The sequence below is a fragment of the Pimephales promelas genome, chromosome 14, assembly GCF_988280905.1.
Source record: "Pimephales promelas chromosome 14, fPimPro1.hap1.1, whole genome shotgun sequence".
Lineage (NCBI taxonomy): Eukaryota > Metazoa > Chordata > Actinopteri > Cypriniformes > Leuciscidae > Pimephales > Pimephales promelas.
The window spans coordinates 5,011,736-5,025,310 of record NC_142782.1 but is presented as its reverse complement, the minus strand read 5'-3'; the positions used below and the strand labels follow the sequence as shown (position 1 = coordinate 5,025,310).

The 13,575-nt window shown below is 37.8% G+C and overlaps 1 protein-coding gene across 1 annotated transcript in view; it reads right to left on the bottom strand.

Annotated features, from left to right (window-relative positions):
• The window catches only part of antxr1a (ANTXR cell adhesion molecule 1a), a 72,783-nt gene that overhangs the window by 2,741 nt on the left and 56,467 nt on the right, over positions 1 to 13,575 (bottom strand). The gene's annotated exons all lie outside the window — the stretch shown is intronic.

Sequence of the window (13,575 nt, the reverse complement as noted above, 5' to 3'; positions counted from 1 at the left end):
GGTTTTAGCATGCAGTTTACTAGGGATCTCTAGGTAGTTGCCAGGGCGTTGCTAAGCCGGGTTAACATGTTCTTGTGGCGTTTTAGCATGTGCAATTGCTAGGGATCTCTAGGTAGTTGCCAGGGTGTTGCTAAGTGGGGTTAACATGTTCTTGTGGGGTTTAGCATATCAAGTTGCTATGGATCTCTAATTGCCAGGGTGTTGCTAAGCCAGGTTTACATGCTATTGTGGGGTTTTAGCATATGCAGCTTACTATGGATCTCTAGGTAGTTGCCAGGGCGTTGCTAAGCCGGGTTAACATGTTCTTGTGGCGTTTTAGCATGTGCAATTGCTAGGGATCTCTAGGTAGTTGCCAGGGTGTTGCTAAGTGGGGTTAACATGTTCTTGTGGGGTTTAGCATATCAAGTTGCTATGGCTCTCTAATTGCCAGGGTGTTGCTAAGCCAGGTTAACATGCTATTGTGGGGTTTTAGCATATGCAGTTTACTATGGATCTCTAGGTAGTTGCCAGGGCGTTGCTAAGCTGGGTTAACATGTTCTTGTGGGGTTTTAGCATGTGCAGTTGCTAGGGATCTCTAGGTAGTTGCCAGGGTGTTGCTAAGCCGGGTTAACATGCTATTGTGGGGTTTTAGCATATGCAGTTTACTAGGGATCTCTAGGTAGTTGCCAGGGCGTTGCTAAGCTGGGTTAACATTCTTGTGGGGTTTTAGCATGTGCTAGGGATCTATAGGTAGTTGCCAGGGTGTTGCTAAGTGGGGTTTACATGTTCTTGTGGGGTTTAGCATATGAAGCTGCTATGGATCTCTAGTTGCGAGGGCGTTGCTAAGCCGGGTTAACATGCTATTGTGGGGTTTTAGCATATGCAGTTGCTAGGTTGCTCTAGGTAGTTGCCAGGGCGTTGCTAAGCAGGGTTCACATGTTCTTGTGGGGTTTTATCATATGCAGTTGCTAGGGTACTCTGGGTAGTTGCCAGGGTGTTGCTAAGTGGGGTTAACATGTTCTTGTGGGGTTTAGCATATCAAGTTGCTATGGATCTCTAATTGCCAGGGTGTTGCTAAGCCAGGTTAACATGCTATTGTGGGGTTTTAGCATATGCAGTTTACTATGGATCTCTAGGTAGTTGCCAGGGCGTTGCTAAGCTGCGTTAACATGTTCTTGTGGGGTTTTAGCATGTGCAGTTGCTAGGGATCTCTAGGTAGTTGCCAGGGTGTTGCTAAGCCGGGTTAACATGCTATTGTGGGGTTTTAGCAGCATATGCAGTTTACTAGGGATCTCTAGGTAGTTGCCAGGGCGTTGCTAAGCTGGGTTAACATTCTTGTGGGGTTTTAGCATGTGCTAGGGATCTATAGGTAGTTGCCAGGGTGTTGCTAAGCTGGTTAACATGCTATTGTGGGGTTTTAGCATATGCAGTTTACTAGGGATCTCTAGGTAGTTGCCAGGGCGTTGCTAAGCTGGGTTAACATTCTTGTGGGGTTTTAGCATGTGCCAGTGATCTATAGGTAGTTGCCAGGGTGTTGCTAAGTGGGGTTAACATGTTCTTGTGGGGTTTAGCATATGAAGCTGCTATGGATCTCTAGTTGCCAGGGCGTTGCTAAGCCGGGTTAACATGCTATTGTGGGGTTTTAGCATATGCAGTTGCTAGGTTGCTCTGGGTAGTTGCCAGGGCATTGCTAAGCAGGGTTCACATGTTCTTGTGGGGTTTTATCATATGCAGTTGCTAGGGTACTCTGGGTAGTTGCCAGGGCCTTGCCAAGCAAGGCTAACATGTTATTTCAGGGTTTTAGCAAATGCAGTTGCTAGGGTGCTCTGAGTAGTTGCCAGGGCGTTGCTAAGCAGGGTTCACATGTTCTTGTGGGGTTTTATCATATGCAGTTGCTAGGGTGCTCTGGGAAGTTTCCAGGGCATTGCTATGTGGTTGCATATTATTATTTTTGATTCTCTATGGCTTTGTTCACACTGTACACAGCAGCTTTTCAATTTAGTATTAAGGACTCACTGTCTGCACTGTAATTTTGAAAGTAATGAAACTGGATCTGTTTCTTCAGACAGTCTTGTCAATATGAGGTGATATGCATGGGTTGCTATAGTAACAGTGACTGTGTAAGCATCAGCACAATGCAAAGAGATTATTTCCACACAATACACAAAGTAGCATGTGGAGAGAGAGGACAGAAAATTGGAAAATTAGATTTTGCGTATCATGACGTATCTCAAGCTTGAGATCCAATATGACTATTCTGTTTACCTCGATTTCAGACCAATTATGAATGAAAACCCTTTGAAAGGTAACACTTTAGCTTTTAGCGTCCAATTCTCACTATCAAATAACTATTAACTTCGACTTTTGCCTCAATAAACTCCTAATTACTGTTTATTAATAGTTAGTAAGATAGTTGTTAAGCTTAGGTATTGGTAGGAATAAGCGATGTAGAATATGATCATGCAGAATAAGGCATTAATATGTGCTTTAAAGTATTAATAAAAAGCCAATATCCTAGTAATATGCATGCTAATAAGCAACTAGTTAATAGTGAGATTTGGACCCTAAACTAAAGTGTTGCAAAAGTCAAATTTGGCTGGGAATTAGTAAATTAGGTCATTGATATTTCATTACAAAATGTGGCACAAATAATAAACAGGCATGTTGCTCCCCTCATGCTGAAAACACTACGGCTTTGTGTTCGAAACTCTTGAAACTCTTCTCTCAGAGATCGCAAAATAACCGTAACATTGACTGGCAAAATGCCCTCCATTGAATTTGTTATTTTGCAGCCTCAGCCTCAGAAGACGATCGTAAAAAGCTTGTTTTGATGCCATTGTGTAAGACAAAGTTGCAGAAAATAAATGTATAACATTATTCGATTCTCATATCAAGTCTCCGTGTCTGCAATGATGGACTTTACCATCAACATAACAAACACACACACCCCGAGGTAGAGTGGTGAGAGGAGTCTTTCTGCTGTAGGAAGTTATAAATGCCAGACCAGTTTTAATGATAAACAGAGGAAAAAGCTGGTTGTTGATGGTTTACTAGAAACGCTTGTGGAAAATTAGTGCACTATGTCCCAATTTTCCGTCAACTAATGAAGATCTCCCCCGCTGGCACACACACTGTTCATGAGGTTAAGAGCTATACTGTAATTAAGCATTCATCAAAGACTGAAAGAATTTGGTATATATAGCTCTAGATTTCATGTGACCTACAATAATACCTCTATAAGAACGCCCACGTAGAGGACAAAACAAAGCTTTCCTCTGCTGCCTGCTAGTTAGTTTTACCAGGTTTGTACAAGTACTAATGTAACAAGACATTGATCAAATTCAGTATACACCTTATTAATAAAACCTAATATAGGCAAGCAGATGAAGCAATATGAACATAACTCACAAAGTTTCACGTTAAAGGATTAATTTACCCAAAAATGAAAATTCTCTCATTATTTATTTACCCTCATGTCGTTCCAAACCCCTAAGACTTTCGTTCACCTTCAGAACACAACTTTCGATGAAATCCGACAGGTTTCTAAACCACCCATTGCAGAAACGTCACTGCAACTTTCAAGGCCCAGAAAGGTAGTAAAGACATTGTTAAAATAGTCCATGTGACTACAGTGGTTCAACCTTAAAGGGTTAGTTCACCCAAAAATGAAAATTAAGTCATTAATTACTCACCCCCATGCTGTTCCAACCCCGTAAGACCAAATAAATAAGAATAAGACAAATAAAGATATTTTTGATTGAATCTGAGAGCTGGATCAGTCCTACATAGACTGCCTAAGGGACTGGCTCTTGACGGCCCATAAAGTCATTAAAGAAAAGTTTTAAATATTCCATGTGCCTACAGCGGCTCAATTATAAGTTTATCAAGCGACGAGACTACTTTTTGTGCGAAAAAAACATAAATAACGACTTAATTCGACTATTCTATTACTTCCTTATGGGCGCATGCGCGAGAACTGAGACGAGGACGTTCTCATTCGTCTACTTCTTGTTACCGGCTGCTCACCGCTTAGGAGTTTTACCGCCCCCTACCGTATAAGATGATGATCCATATATAAGGCGCTCCGGATTATAAGGAACACTGTCGTTTTTTGAGAAGATTAAAGGCTTTTAAGTGCACCTTATAGTGCGGAAAATACGGTAATTGAAAAGCGTATGTACAGCGCGCATCTTCCTCTGCTTGTAAACAGAAAGTTTTGCGCTTCCAGCTATATCAGCACATCATCTTATACGGTAGGGGGCGGTAAAACTCCTAAGCGGTGAGCAGCCGGTAACAAGAAGTAGTCGAATGAGAACGTCCTCGTCTCAGTTCTCGCGCATGCGCCCATAAGGAAGTAATGGAATAGTGGAATAAAGTCGTTATTTATGTTTTTTTCGCACAAAAAGTAGTCTCGTCGCTTGATAAACTTATAATTGAGCCGCTGTAGGCACATGGAATATTTAAACCTTTTCTTTAATGACTTTATGGGCCGTCAAGAGCCAGTCCCTTAGGCAGTCTATGTAGGACTGATCCAGCTCTCAGATTCAATCAAAAATATCTTTATTTGTGTTCCGAAGATGAACGAAGGTCTTACGGGGTTGATACAGCATGGGGGTGAGTAATTAATGACTTCATTTTTATTTTTGGGTGAACTAACCCTTTAAATAAGTACCAAGTTCTCAATACTGTTGACGTGTAAACACCAGCGCTTTCAGGTTCTACGTCAGAATGCCGCCTCACTTCTGATGTAGAACCCGGAAGCGCTGCTGTTTACACGTCAACAGCGTATGTGCGATGTCTTATAACTTTCTGGGCTTTGAAGGTCTTACGGGTTTGGAGCGACATTTGGGTGAGGAAGCAAATTCATCAGTTTCAATTTTGGTTTGAAAATGGGAAAACGCTTAACGTGATATTTGTGAGTTACTTTCATATTCTGCGCGATTTAGTGTGATGGCTTTATATTGTGGGCTCATTTGCTTACCTGTATATACTGTAGTATTCATCATCAATGAGGTGTAAAATGAATTTGATATTTTAATATCTCTAGTAAGGCGTTTTAGAATGTCCCGCTGTTTTTAGAGATTAAATTAGGTTCTGGACTTGGATCACAAGTGCCCAAAACTGGCAGTTTGTTGACATATTGTTTTTCATCATTCAGGTGATTTAAATATTCTCGAGACAGATGGGAAATTGACAGGCCTGTGCTGCAGTTTTATGGATATTTTTCCCTCCAGGTTTCCGCACCAGTCATGTGACTGAAAACTATATAAGGTCAACAATATAAAGATGAGCCCAACCTCTAGAAGAAATTATGGAAGAAATCATAATAGTAAATGTGGAGGAACAGAAGTCCCGCTTTTTAATAAAATAACCAATCATGTGTTTGGTTACCTTGGAATGTGTATGCATAATATCTGGTCGTGACAGAAAATTAAAAAAAAAAAAAATCAATTCGATTTGAGCCAAATAAGATGTATTTGAGATGTTATTTACATGTTATTAATATCTTGACAAACGGTTACAGAGATTTCAGTGTTTCCCAAATACCTGGGGTGAATTTTCAAGGGACTTCGGTATGAAGTAGACAACCAGATAAAATTTCAGCACACTTATATATTTCAGCAAACAATATACGTGTCTATAGTTATAATAAATTGGCAGCTTGTCAACCCTTAAAAAATATATATTTAAAAAATGTAAATAGTTCTGTTCAATTATCAGAATTTTCAAGAATGGTGTTTTGAGCATTGAATTGAAATTGACTACACATTTATTGACCAAAATATTTATAAAATATGTTGCATATTGCTTTGCTTTTTCAGGCCTTAATGATTCTAGTAGATTGTAGGTTTCACTTTTAAAGGGATAGTTCACTTTGAAATACATTTTTGGTATGTTTTAACTTACCTCAAGGGCATCCAAGATGTAGGTGTCTTTGTTTCCGCAGTATTTTCAATTTTGATATTTTTAGGTCAAACCGTTCTTTTCTGTCAGTATAATGCAGGTCTATGGTCACCACCACAAAGAGCATGCACAGAGAAGTCCAAATTAAACATGGTAAAAACGATATAAATACTGTTCGTTTTCTCACACAAACCGCCCGTTTCGTGTCTTAGGCCATCAATGTGTACATACATTTATGAGTCATTGAATCATGTTTAATTTGAGGTGGTGACCATAGACCTGCATTATATGACTGATAGACACAAACGGTTTGACCTAAAAATAACAAAATTGAAACTACTGCGGAAACAAAGACACCTACATCTTGGATGCCCTTGAGGTAAGCTAAAACATACCAAAAATTAATTTCAAAGTGAACTATCCCTTTAAGGACATTTTTGATTTCTTATGTTAGCAAACCAGTTTTGGCATTGTGTCGGGTGCACTCTGAAATCAGTCCTGAAGCAAAACCAGATGAGAAGCATCCCTCTATACTCCATCTGAACAGTTACCTTCATTTCAGAACAGTTCATGCCTTCCTCAGTTAATGTCTGGTCTTCATTCCCAGACTTGTGTCATCTGCTCTGCTTAAACTGTCCTTATTTTCACCACTTGCTCCACTTCAGAGCGAATAGAAAAATGATCACTCAACAAATCAAAAACATAACGATTCCTTCCTGTTTAAAAGGAAGTACTGATGTTATTTAACCAGTGCACATGTTAGGCATATGTGCAGACAACAAAATAATGACATAACTATGCATGCGTCTTTACACTGCAATTGTGTCGCATATTCCACATCTGAAGTGACACACAGTACAGTATACCATTAACACAGACGAAAGCAAGAGTGTTATCGTTAACTTGCAGACTATTTTTATCTGAAATAAAACTGAGTTTACAAAGATCAAACTTAAAATGATAAACATGTGCAACAATGATGTACAAACAAAAGCTAAATGGAATAACAATCATTTTGTTGTTGTGTTTTCAGTTAATGCTGGATGGTCTGATTGAATTCATCTCTTGAGGCTCACTTTTTCAAACCACGTATAATATGTTAAAAGAAAGAAACATACTGGAACATTTTTATGATGTACTGTATGTTCAATATGTTAAAACATCTGATATTGTCAGAGCTGGTTGGAGCGAGGAGAGATGAGGCAAGAATCTAATTTTATTAGATTCTTTATCTAATTTTTGCTCCATTTCGCCACTGAAAATAGTTCCAAACAAAGCCACCAAGCCGCATTTACACCAAATAATTTGGAAAAAACTCTTTTTTTTCTTTTTTTTAAGTTTAAGCATTTAAAGTTTAAGTAAGCAGAACTGATTTTTTATTTTGTACTCAAACATTTCATTGCTGCTGACTTTAAATAATATTTAAGTAAACTACTTCACACATCTTAAAATTAACAGGTAATCTCAACAAATATTTCAGTGAAAAATTAACTAGCTAATTCAATATATGCTATATTGCTAATTGGTGACACAATGCCTTGATAACACACTAATCTCATGCTCCACTTGTCACCATGATGGTAACCCTACAAAAAAGCAACATAACAGAAACTCTTCTAAACTACCATAACAAAACATTAAACTAACACTGTAAAACCTGATGAGTTAGTTCAACTCAAACCGTTTGAGGAAACCGATTGCCTTAAATCATTTAAGTTTATTAACTCAAACAATTTAAGCATAAAAAATATTTGATTTGTTTCCAAGTAACTCAATAACTTATTGTTAAGATAACTTGGATAAATAAAGTTAATAGTACTAATTAGATACTATAAATTAAATCTATGAAGTACACTGTAAACCCAAATAAGTTGGCAGAACTTAAATCACTTTTAATAGTATAAACTTATTTAGCTTTAAAAGCTAATCTGCTAACATATTAGAAACAGTATGTTATAAGCACTTACAAGCACAGAAGCACTTGTTGTATGCGCGTAATAATATGAAGGGATAATTTGCTCTCAGATCAAGCTGAATGCACCACTTGTCACTATGATGGTAACTATCCAAAAGCCAACATTTACAGAAATTAATCTATATTAGCATAACAAAACATTAATCACTACTAAATCTCTCACTTAACATTAATCTTACACAAAAAAAAACATTATATTGCACTTAATTTTAGCATTTACACTCTCCTTTGAATGCCATCGGCAAAGCATGCTGGGAAATAGATATCCCAGCCGTTTCAGTTAAACTTAAGTTAGTCTAAATTAAAATAAATTATTTCATAAAACTCAAAACAATGAAACAGTTCAGTTTACTTAAAATACATCAGTTCTGTGAACTTGAAAGAAAAAAGAAAGTGTTAAATACTCATAAAAATTAATTTGACTGAACTAATTTCGTTGAATTTAAGTTTGTCCTACTCAAACTTTGACCGTTAGGGTTTAATATCCAAGTTAACAGTAATTATTAACACTTAATGTTAGCATTTACTCTCCCTTTTGAGTGTCATAGCAAAGCATGCCGGAAAATAAAAATCCCAGCCCAGTTTCAGTTCAATTTAAAATTGTCTACATAAATAAAAAAATTAAAAAACAAGTTCTTAAAAAAAGGAAACAATTTAGATTACTTAAAATGTGTCATTTTTGTGAACTCAAAAGAAAAAAGTTCTAAGTACTCATAAAAGTTAATTGGATTAAACTGATTTTATTTAATTTGAGTTGGCTCAACTCAAACCAATTAATTATTTTGAGCATTAGGGTTTACAGCTATTTCGTTACTGAATGAATCTACGTTTTTAACAAATGGAGTGAGTCATTCATAAACACAGTGGCTGCATCTGTAATTGCATTCATCCCTAATATAATAGTAAGTGAAAAACAGTATGTGACCAAAGAAGCATTTCTGAATTCAGAAGAGTAGGAGATTGGCGGACTTTACTATTGTAATTGCAGTAAAAATGTATATATATATATTTTTTTTCCCTCTGAGCTGCATTGAAAAGTCAGTTTAAATCAATACATCAACTTGTGCAACTTGATGGATTATTTTAATACTGATTTCATAAGTGGTAACCGCCTGATAACAGTTGTATTATTATAATTGAACTTAGATCATTGTTTAATATTTTTTGATTACATTTTAATTCAAGAATTTGACACAAGACAACATCTGACATAAGAATTGAACAGATCACATCAGAATACTGTTCATTTGTTCGCGACATTTTACTGCAAATTCGTTTTAAACACAAAGTTCGACGCAGGAGAGAAAATAAAAGAATGATGCTGTAATGGAATCGCATCGTTGAAAATGATTTTAATATGCAAAACTGTTACCCAATCATAGCAGTGGACGTTTAGTCTTGAACGAGACACGCCCATCAAAAGAGAGTGATCGAAATAGGATAGAAAATAGCTTCTAAATTAGGATGTTTTGATAACAGTCTTAACATTATAAGTAGATCTAAGAGAATATCATAAAAAATTACCCCTTTATAGAAGATATCATGCATCACTGGATGGCCCAATAAAATATTGTCTGCTTCTAATTAGCCTAACAGATCCATGTTGTTCGATGATCTTGTACGTAGCAACAACTTGACCAAAGCATTTGGCTTACATTAAAACTGGTTAATTTACCATTTTGTTTTTGTTTTCTTTTTTGAAAATGAAAGATGTCTTGATCCACTCAGATCCACTCAGGCAGTCGTGTATGACCACAGTTGCTATGTGACCCAAAAAACACAACCACTGAACTCACATTATGATAATGTAATATCCTTTAACTGACACGCATCCACTAGAGTGCTGACAATGCATTTTTTGGTAAGTGGCTAAATTTACTGGGTACATTTGTTAACATGAACTACCAATTAAAAATATTTCTAAAGCATTCATGACAACACTTGATTTTACAGTGTCTTTGTTGCACGTTACATGTTACTGTCGTAATAACAGTAGATTATGTATAATTACATCCAACTAAACCAAACCCTATAGAAAGTACGTTGTTAATATTACACAGTATCTAAATGCATAATTAGACTGTAACAAAGAAACCGTAAAGTGTGTTCGCATTTATTAATTTCACATATACATTATTAACCAATTAACATTGGAACTGAGCTATACCATTAAAGGGATAGTTCACTTTGAAATACACTTTTGATGTGTTTTAGCTTACCTCAAGGGCATCCAAGATGTAGGTGTCTTGTTTCCACAGTAGCCTATTTTCAATTTTGATATTTTTAAGTCAACCCGTTCTTGTCTGTCAGTCATATAATGCAGGTCTATGGTCACCACCTCAAAGAGCATGCACAGAGAAGTCCAAATTAAACATGATTTAATGACTCGTAAATGTAAGTACACATTGATGGCCTAAGACACGAAACGAGCGGTTTGTGTGAGAAAACAAACCGTATTTATATCGTTTACCTCTTGTAACCACAGCCACGTCCAAGTGATCTGAGAGTGTGGGCGCTTCGGTCTGCGCAAGCGCAGAAAAACGCCGGAAGTTATCTCTTGTGCGGTTGCGAAAAAAAAATCAACGTTGTCTGTTGATATATCGGAATCGCCTTCCATTGTAATTTCCTGTATATCTAAATATGTTTAGATCTTCACAGTGAAGGGTAACACTTCTGAAATCTCTGTGTAAACAAAGAGTGACGTACACACGCGAGAGATGTATGCACGCGCCCTCAGAGTACGTGGACATGGCTGTGGTTACAAGAGAAACAATATAAATACTGCTCGTTTTCTCACACAAACCGCTCGTTTCGTGTCTTAGGCCATCAGTGTGTACTTACATTTACGAGTCATTAAATCATGTTTAATTTGGACTTCTCTGTGCATGCTCTTTGAGGTGGTGACCATAGACCTGCATTATATGACTGACAGACAAGAACGGTTTGACCTAAAAATATCAAAATTGAAACTACTGCGGGAACAAAGACACCTACATCTTGGATGCCCTTGAGGTAAGCTAAAACATACCAAAAATTAATTTCAAAGTGAACTATCCCTTTAACTAACAATGAAATATTTTTATTAACTAACGTTAACAAATATTAAAAATACCGTAGCTTATTGTTAAATGTTAGATAATGCATTTCGACAGTGTTTCACTAAACAGTTGTGCAACTTTTACATATGATATTTTCAGCTTAAAGAAGCCTATGTGCATTTACAGGCACATCAAATCGTGCTTCTGGAGTGTGTCAGATTGCTGATGAAACCTAGCACTGCAAGATGGGAAACTGCACCATAAAAACTTTAAGTACAGATTTTGCGACGTTACTCCATTTGCAGAATTGTTTTTAGTAATTTGGTGCTAAAAAGGCAGACATTGCATGCAAATTAGCATACTGTAGTATTGATATTTCATATTTTTCATTGTGTCTTCGCTAATCATCATCAATCAAACATTTTCATCAGTAAATTTGTTAATGTGGATATATGAGAAAAGAACATACGGTTTTCAAAGGAATTAGTCATGATGCGCATACGAGTGTTTAGGTGAGGTACTGTAGGTGGAGTCAGCGCTTTAAATGAAAGATTGCAATAGCTTGCAACAAAAAAATGCATGCAAAGCCCATTCAAAAGTTAGCTCAGACTCCCTCTGCCTCCTCTGCCCGATTATATAAGCAGCATATTTTAAAGCTGGCTTCAGACACTGAAATCTTCCGATGGGTTTGCCAGACAACAACATCCCTATCCGGCACCGTAACTGTCTGTGTTTGCTTTACGGCTCACAGCTGTTTGTCCGGTGTAATGTTCTGCATATGCGACCTTTATCATCAATTTAACTACCACTGCACTAAAAAAATATCATTTGTCAAACACACAATTGCAACTCTAACAATGTTTAGCATTTTAGGGATTTAATCTACATAATATTCATTTTTTGGACATGGGAACACCAAATGTTCCAGACAGTTGTTGTGTTTTTTTGGAGATATGTACCAAAAGTAACACCAAGGTCGTTGAAGTTATGCCATATTCTAAACATTATGGCAATCATATAGTTCTATGGCATATATCAAAGCAGTGCTTCCCACAGGATTTTGTGAGACTAAGTGTTGAACCTTGGTCCCTCTAGAGGGGAAATGTTTGTATATTTTAAAGTTAAATGCATCGGTCGGGTGAACTTTTAGAGTTGAAAACTAAGAGCTCCACAGAGTAAAAAGTCTTTGCATTGACATGTACCTGGACTTTAAAGGTGCAGTATGTAATATTGACAGCTAGTGGTTGACATGGGTACTTCAGTCCAAATTCGAAATATTGCAGTTCGTTGTTTCCCGCCCCCTTCTGCTCAGACTCGACGCTCACACGGGTTGCCAGATTGAGGACATGCAACAGGAACGAGCGCAATTGACAATGGAAAGCTTAAAGTAGTTCACTTTTGAAAAAAACATTTGCTGATAATTTACTCACCCCATGTCATCCAAAATGTCCATGTCATTCTTTCTTCAGTCGAAAAGAAATTAAGGTTTTTGATGAAAACATTCCAGCATTTTTCTCCATATAATGCACTTCAGTGTAGAGGTCTTCACAGTGCACCCGAGACCCGTCAGCCCCGGACCCGACCCGGGACCCATACGGGTTCGGGTCTATATTTTAAATGAGCAGCCGGGTCCGGGTCGGGTCCGAATCTATTACTTCGGGTCCCGGGTCTGTTTAACATTGTGTGTAATACCAACGCATTCTCATCCTTTAGCGTCATATAGGACGCGCTGTATAACAAAACGGCGAAATACTACTCACATGGCACCCGTTATCGTTAATATAACATGCGCTGAGAACGGGCTGGTAAAACACGTGCGATTGGAGTGCAATCTCAAGCGCGTGTCATGTTTCTATGGCAACCAGAGCAGAGCTTCCGCCAAACCGCGCTTTGCATTTTCTCCAATGTTTATAATAATATAAATGAACCGTCTTGTTTAATCTTAAAGTTTTGGTGGTCAGATTCAGACTCAATGAAGTGCAGAGAGCACAGATATGATCAAGCTGAACAAGCAATCGTTATTATAGTTCAAAAGGGCAAACAGTTAAAGTTAATATGCGAGTTAAGTCAGAATGTACAAGTACAACCTGTGCTAGGTTGCATTTGTCATCCATCACCGTGACATCAAGTGGACTTTTAAAGCTGAAATAATGAGTGGATTAAGCTTGGAAAAACGAGAGAAACAACATGGATAGAACTTTCTTGTCGGTGGCTTGCAATGCATCACAGTCAGTCAGATAACGTCAGGAAGTGAGACGACGACTACTAAAATTAGGTAAGACTAAAAGTTTTATTTTTCGCAACTCGTGTGAAATAATATGTGACAATCGGGTCCAGTCGGGTTTGTGTCTTCCTGCCGGGTTCGGGTCCAGTTTTCAAATAATAGACGGGTCCAGGTCGGGTCCGGGCAGTACATTTATGGCATTTCTCGGGTCTGCACGGGTCCGGGTCCAACTTTTGAAACGAACGACGGGTCCGGGTCGGTTCGGTGTAGCACATTACGGGTCTCTTTCGGGTCGGGCATGAATTTTTGGACCCGTGAAGACCTCTAGTTCAGTGGGAATCAAATGGTTCAAGGTCCAAAATACAGTTACAGTGCAAACTGCAAACTGTTCAAAGAGCTTTAAACGATTCCAGACGATGAATAAGGGTCTTATCAGGCGAAACGATCGCTCATTT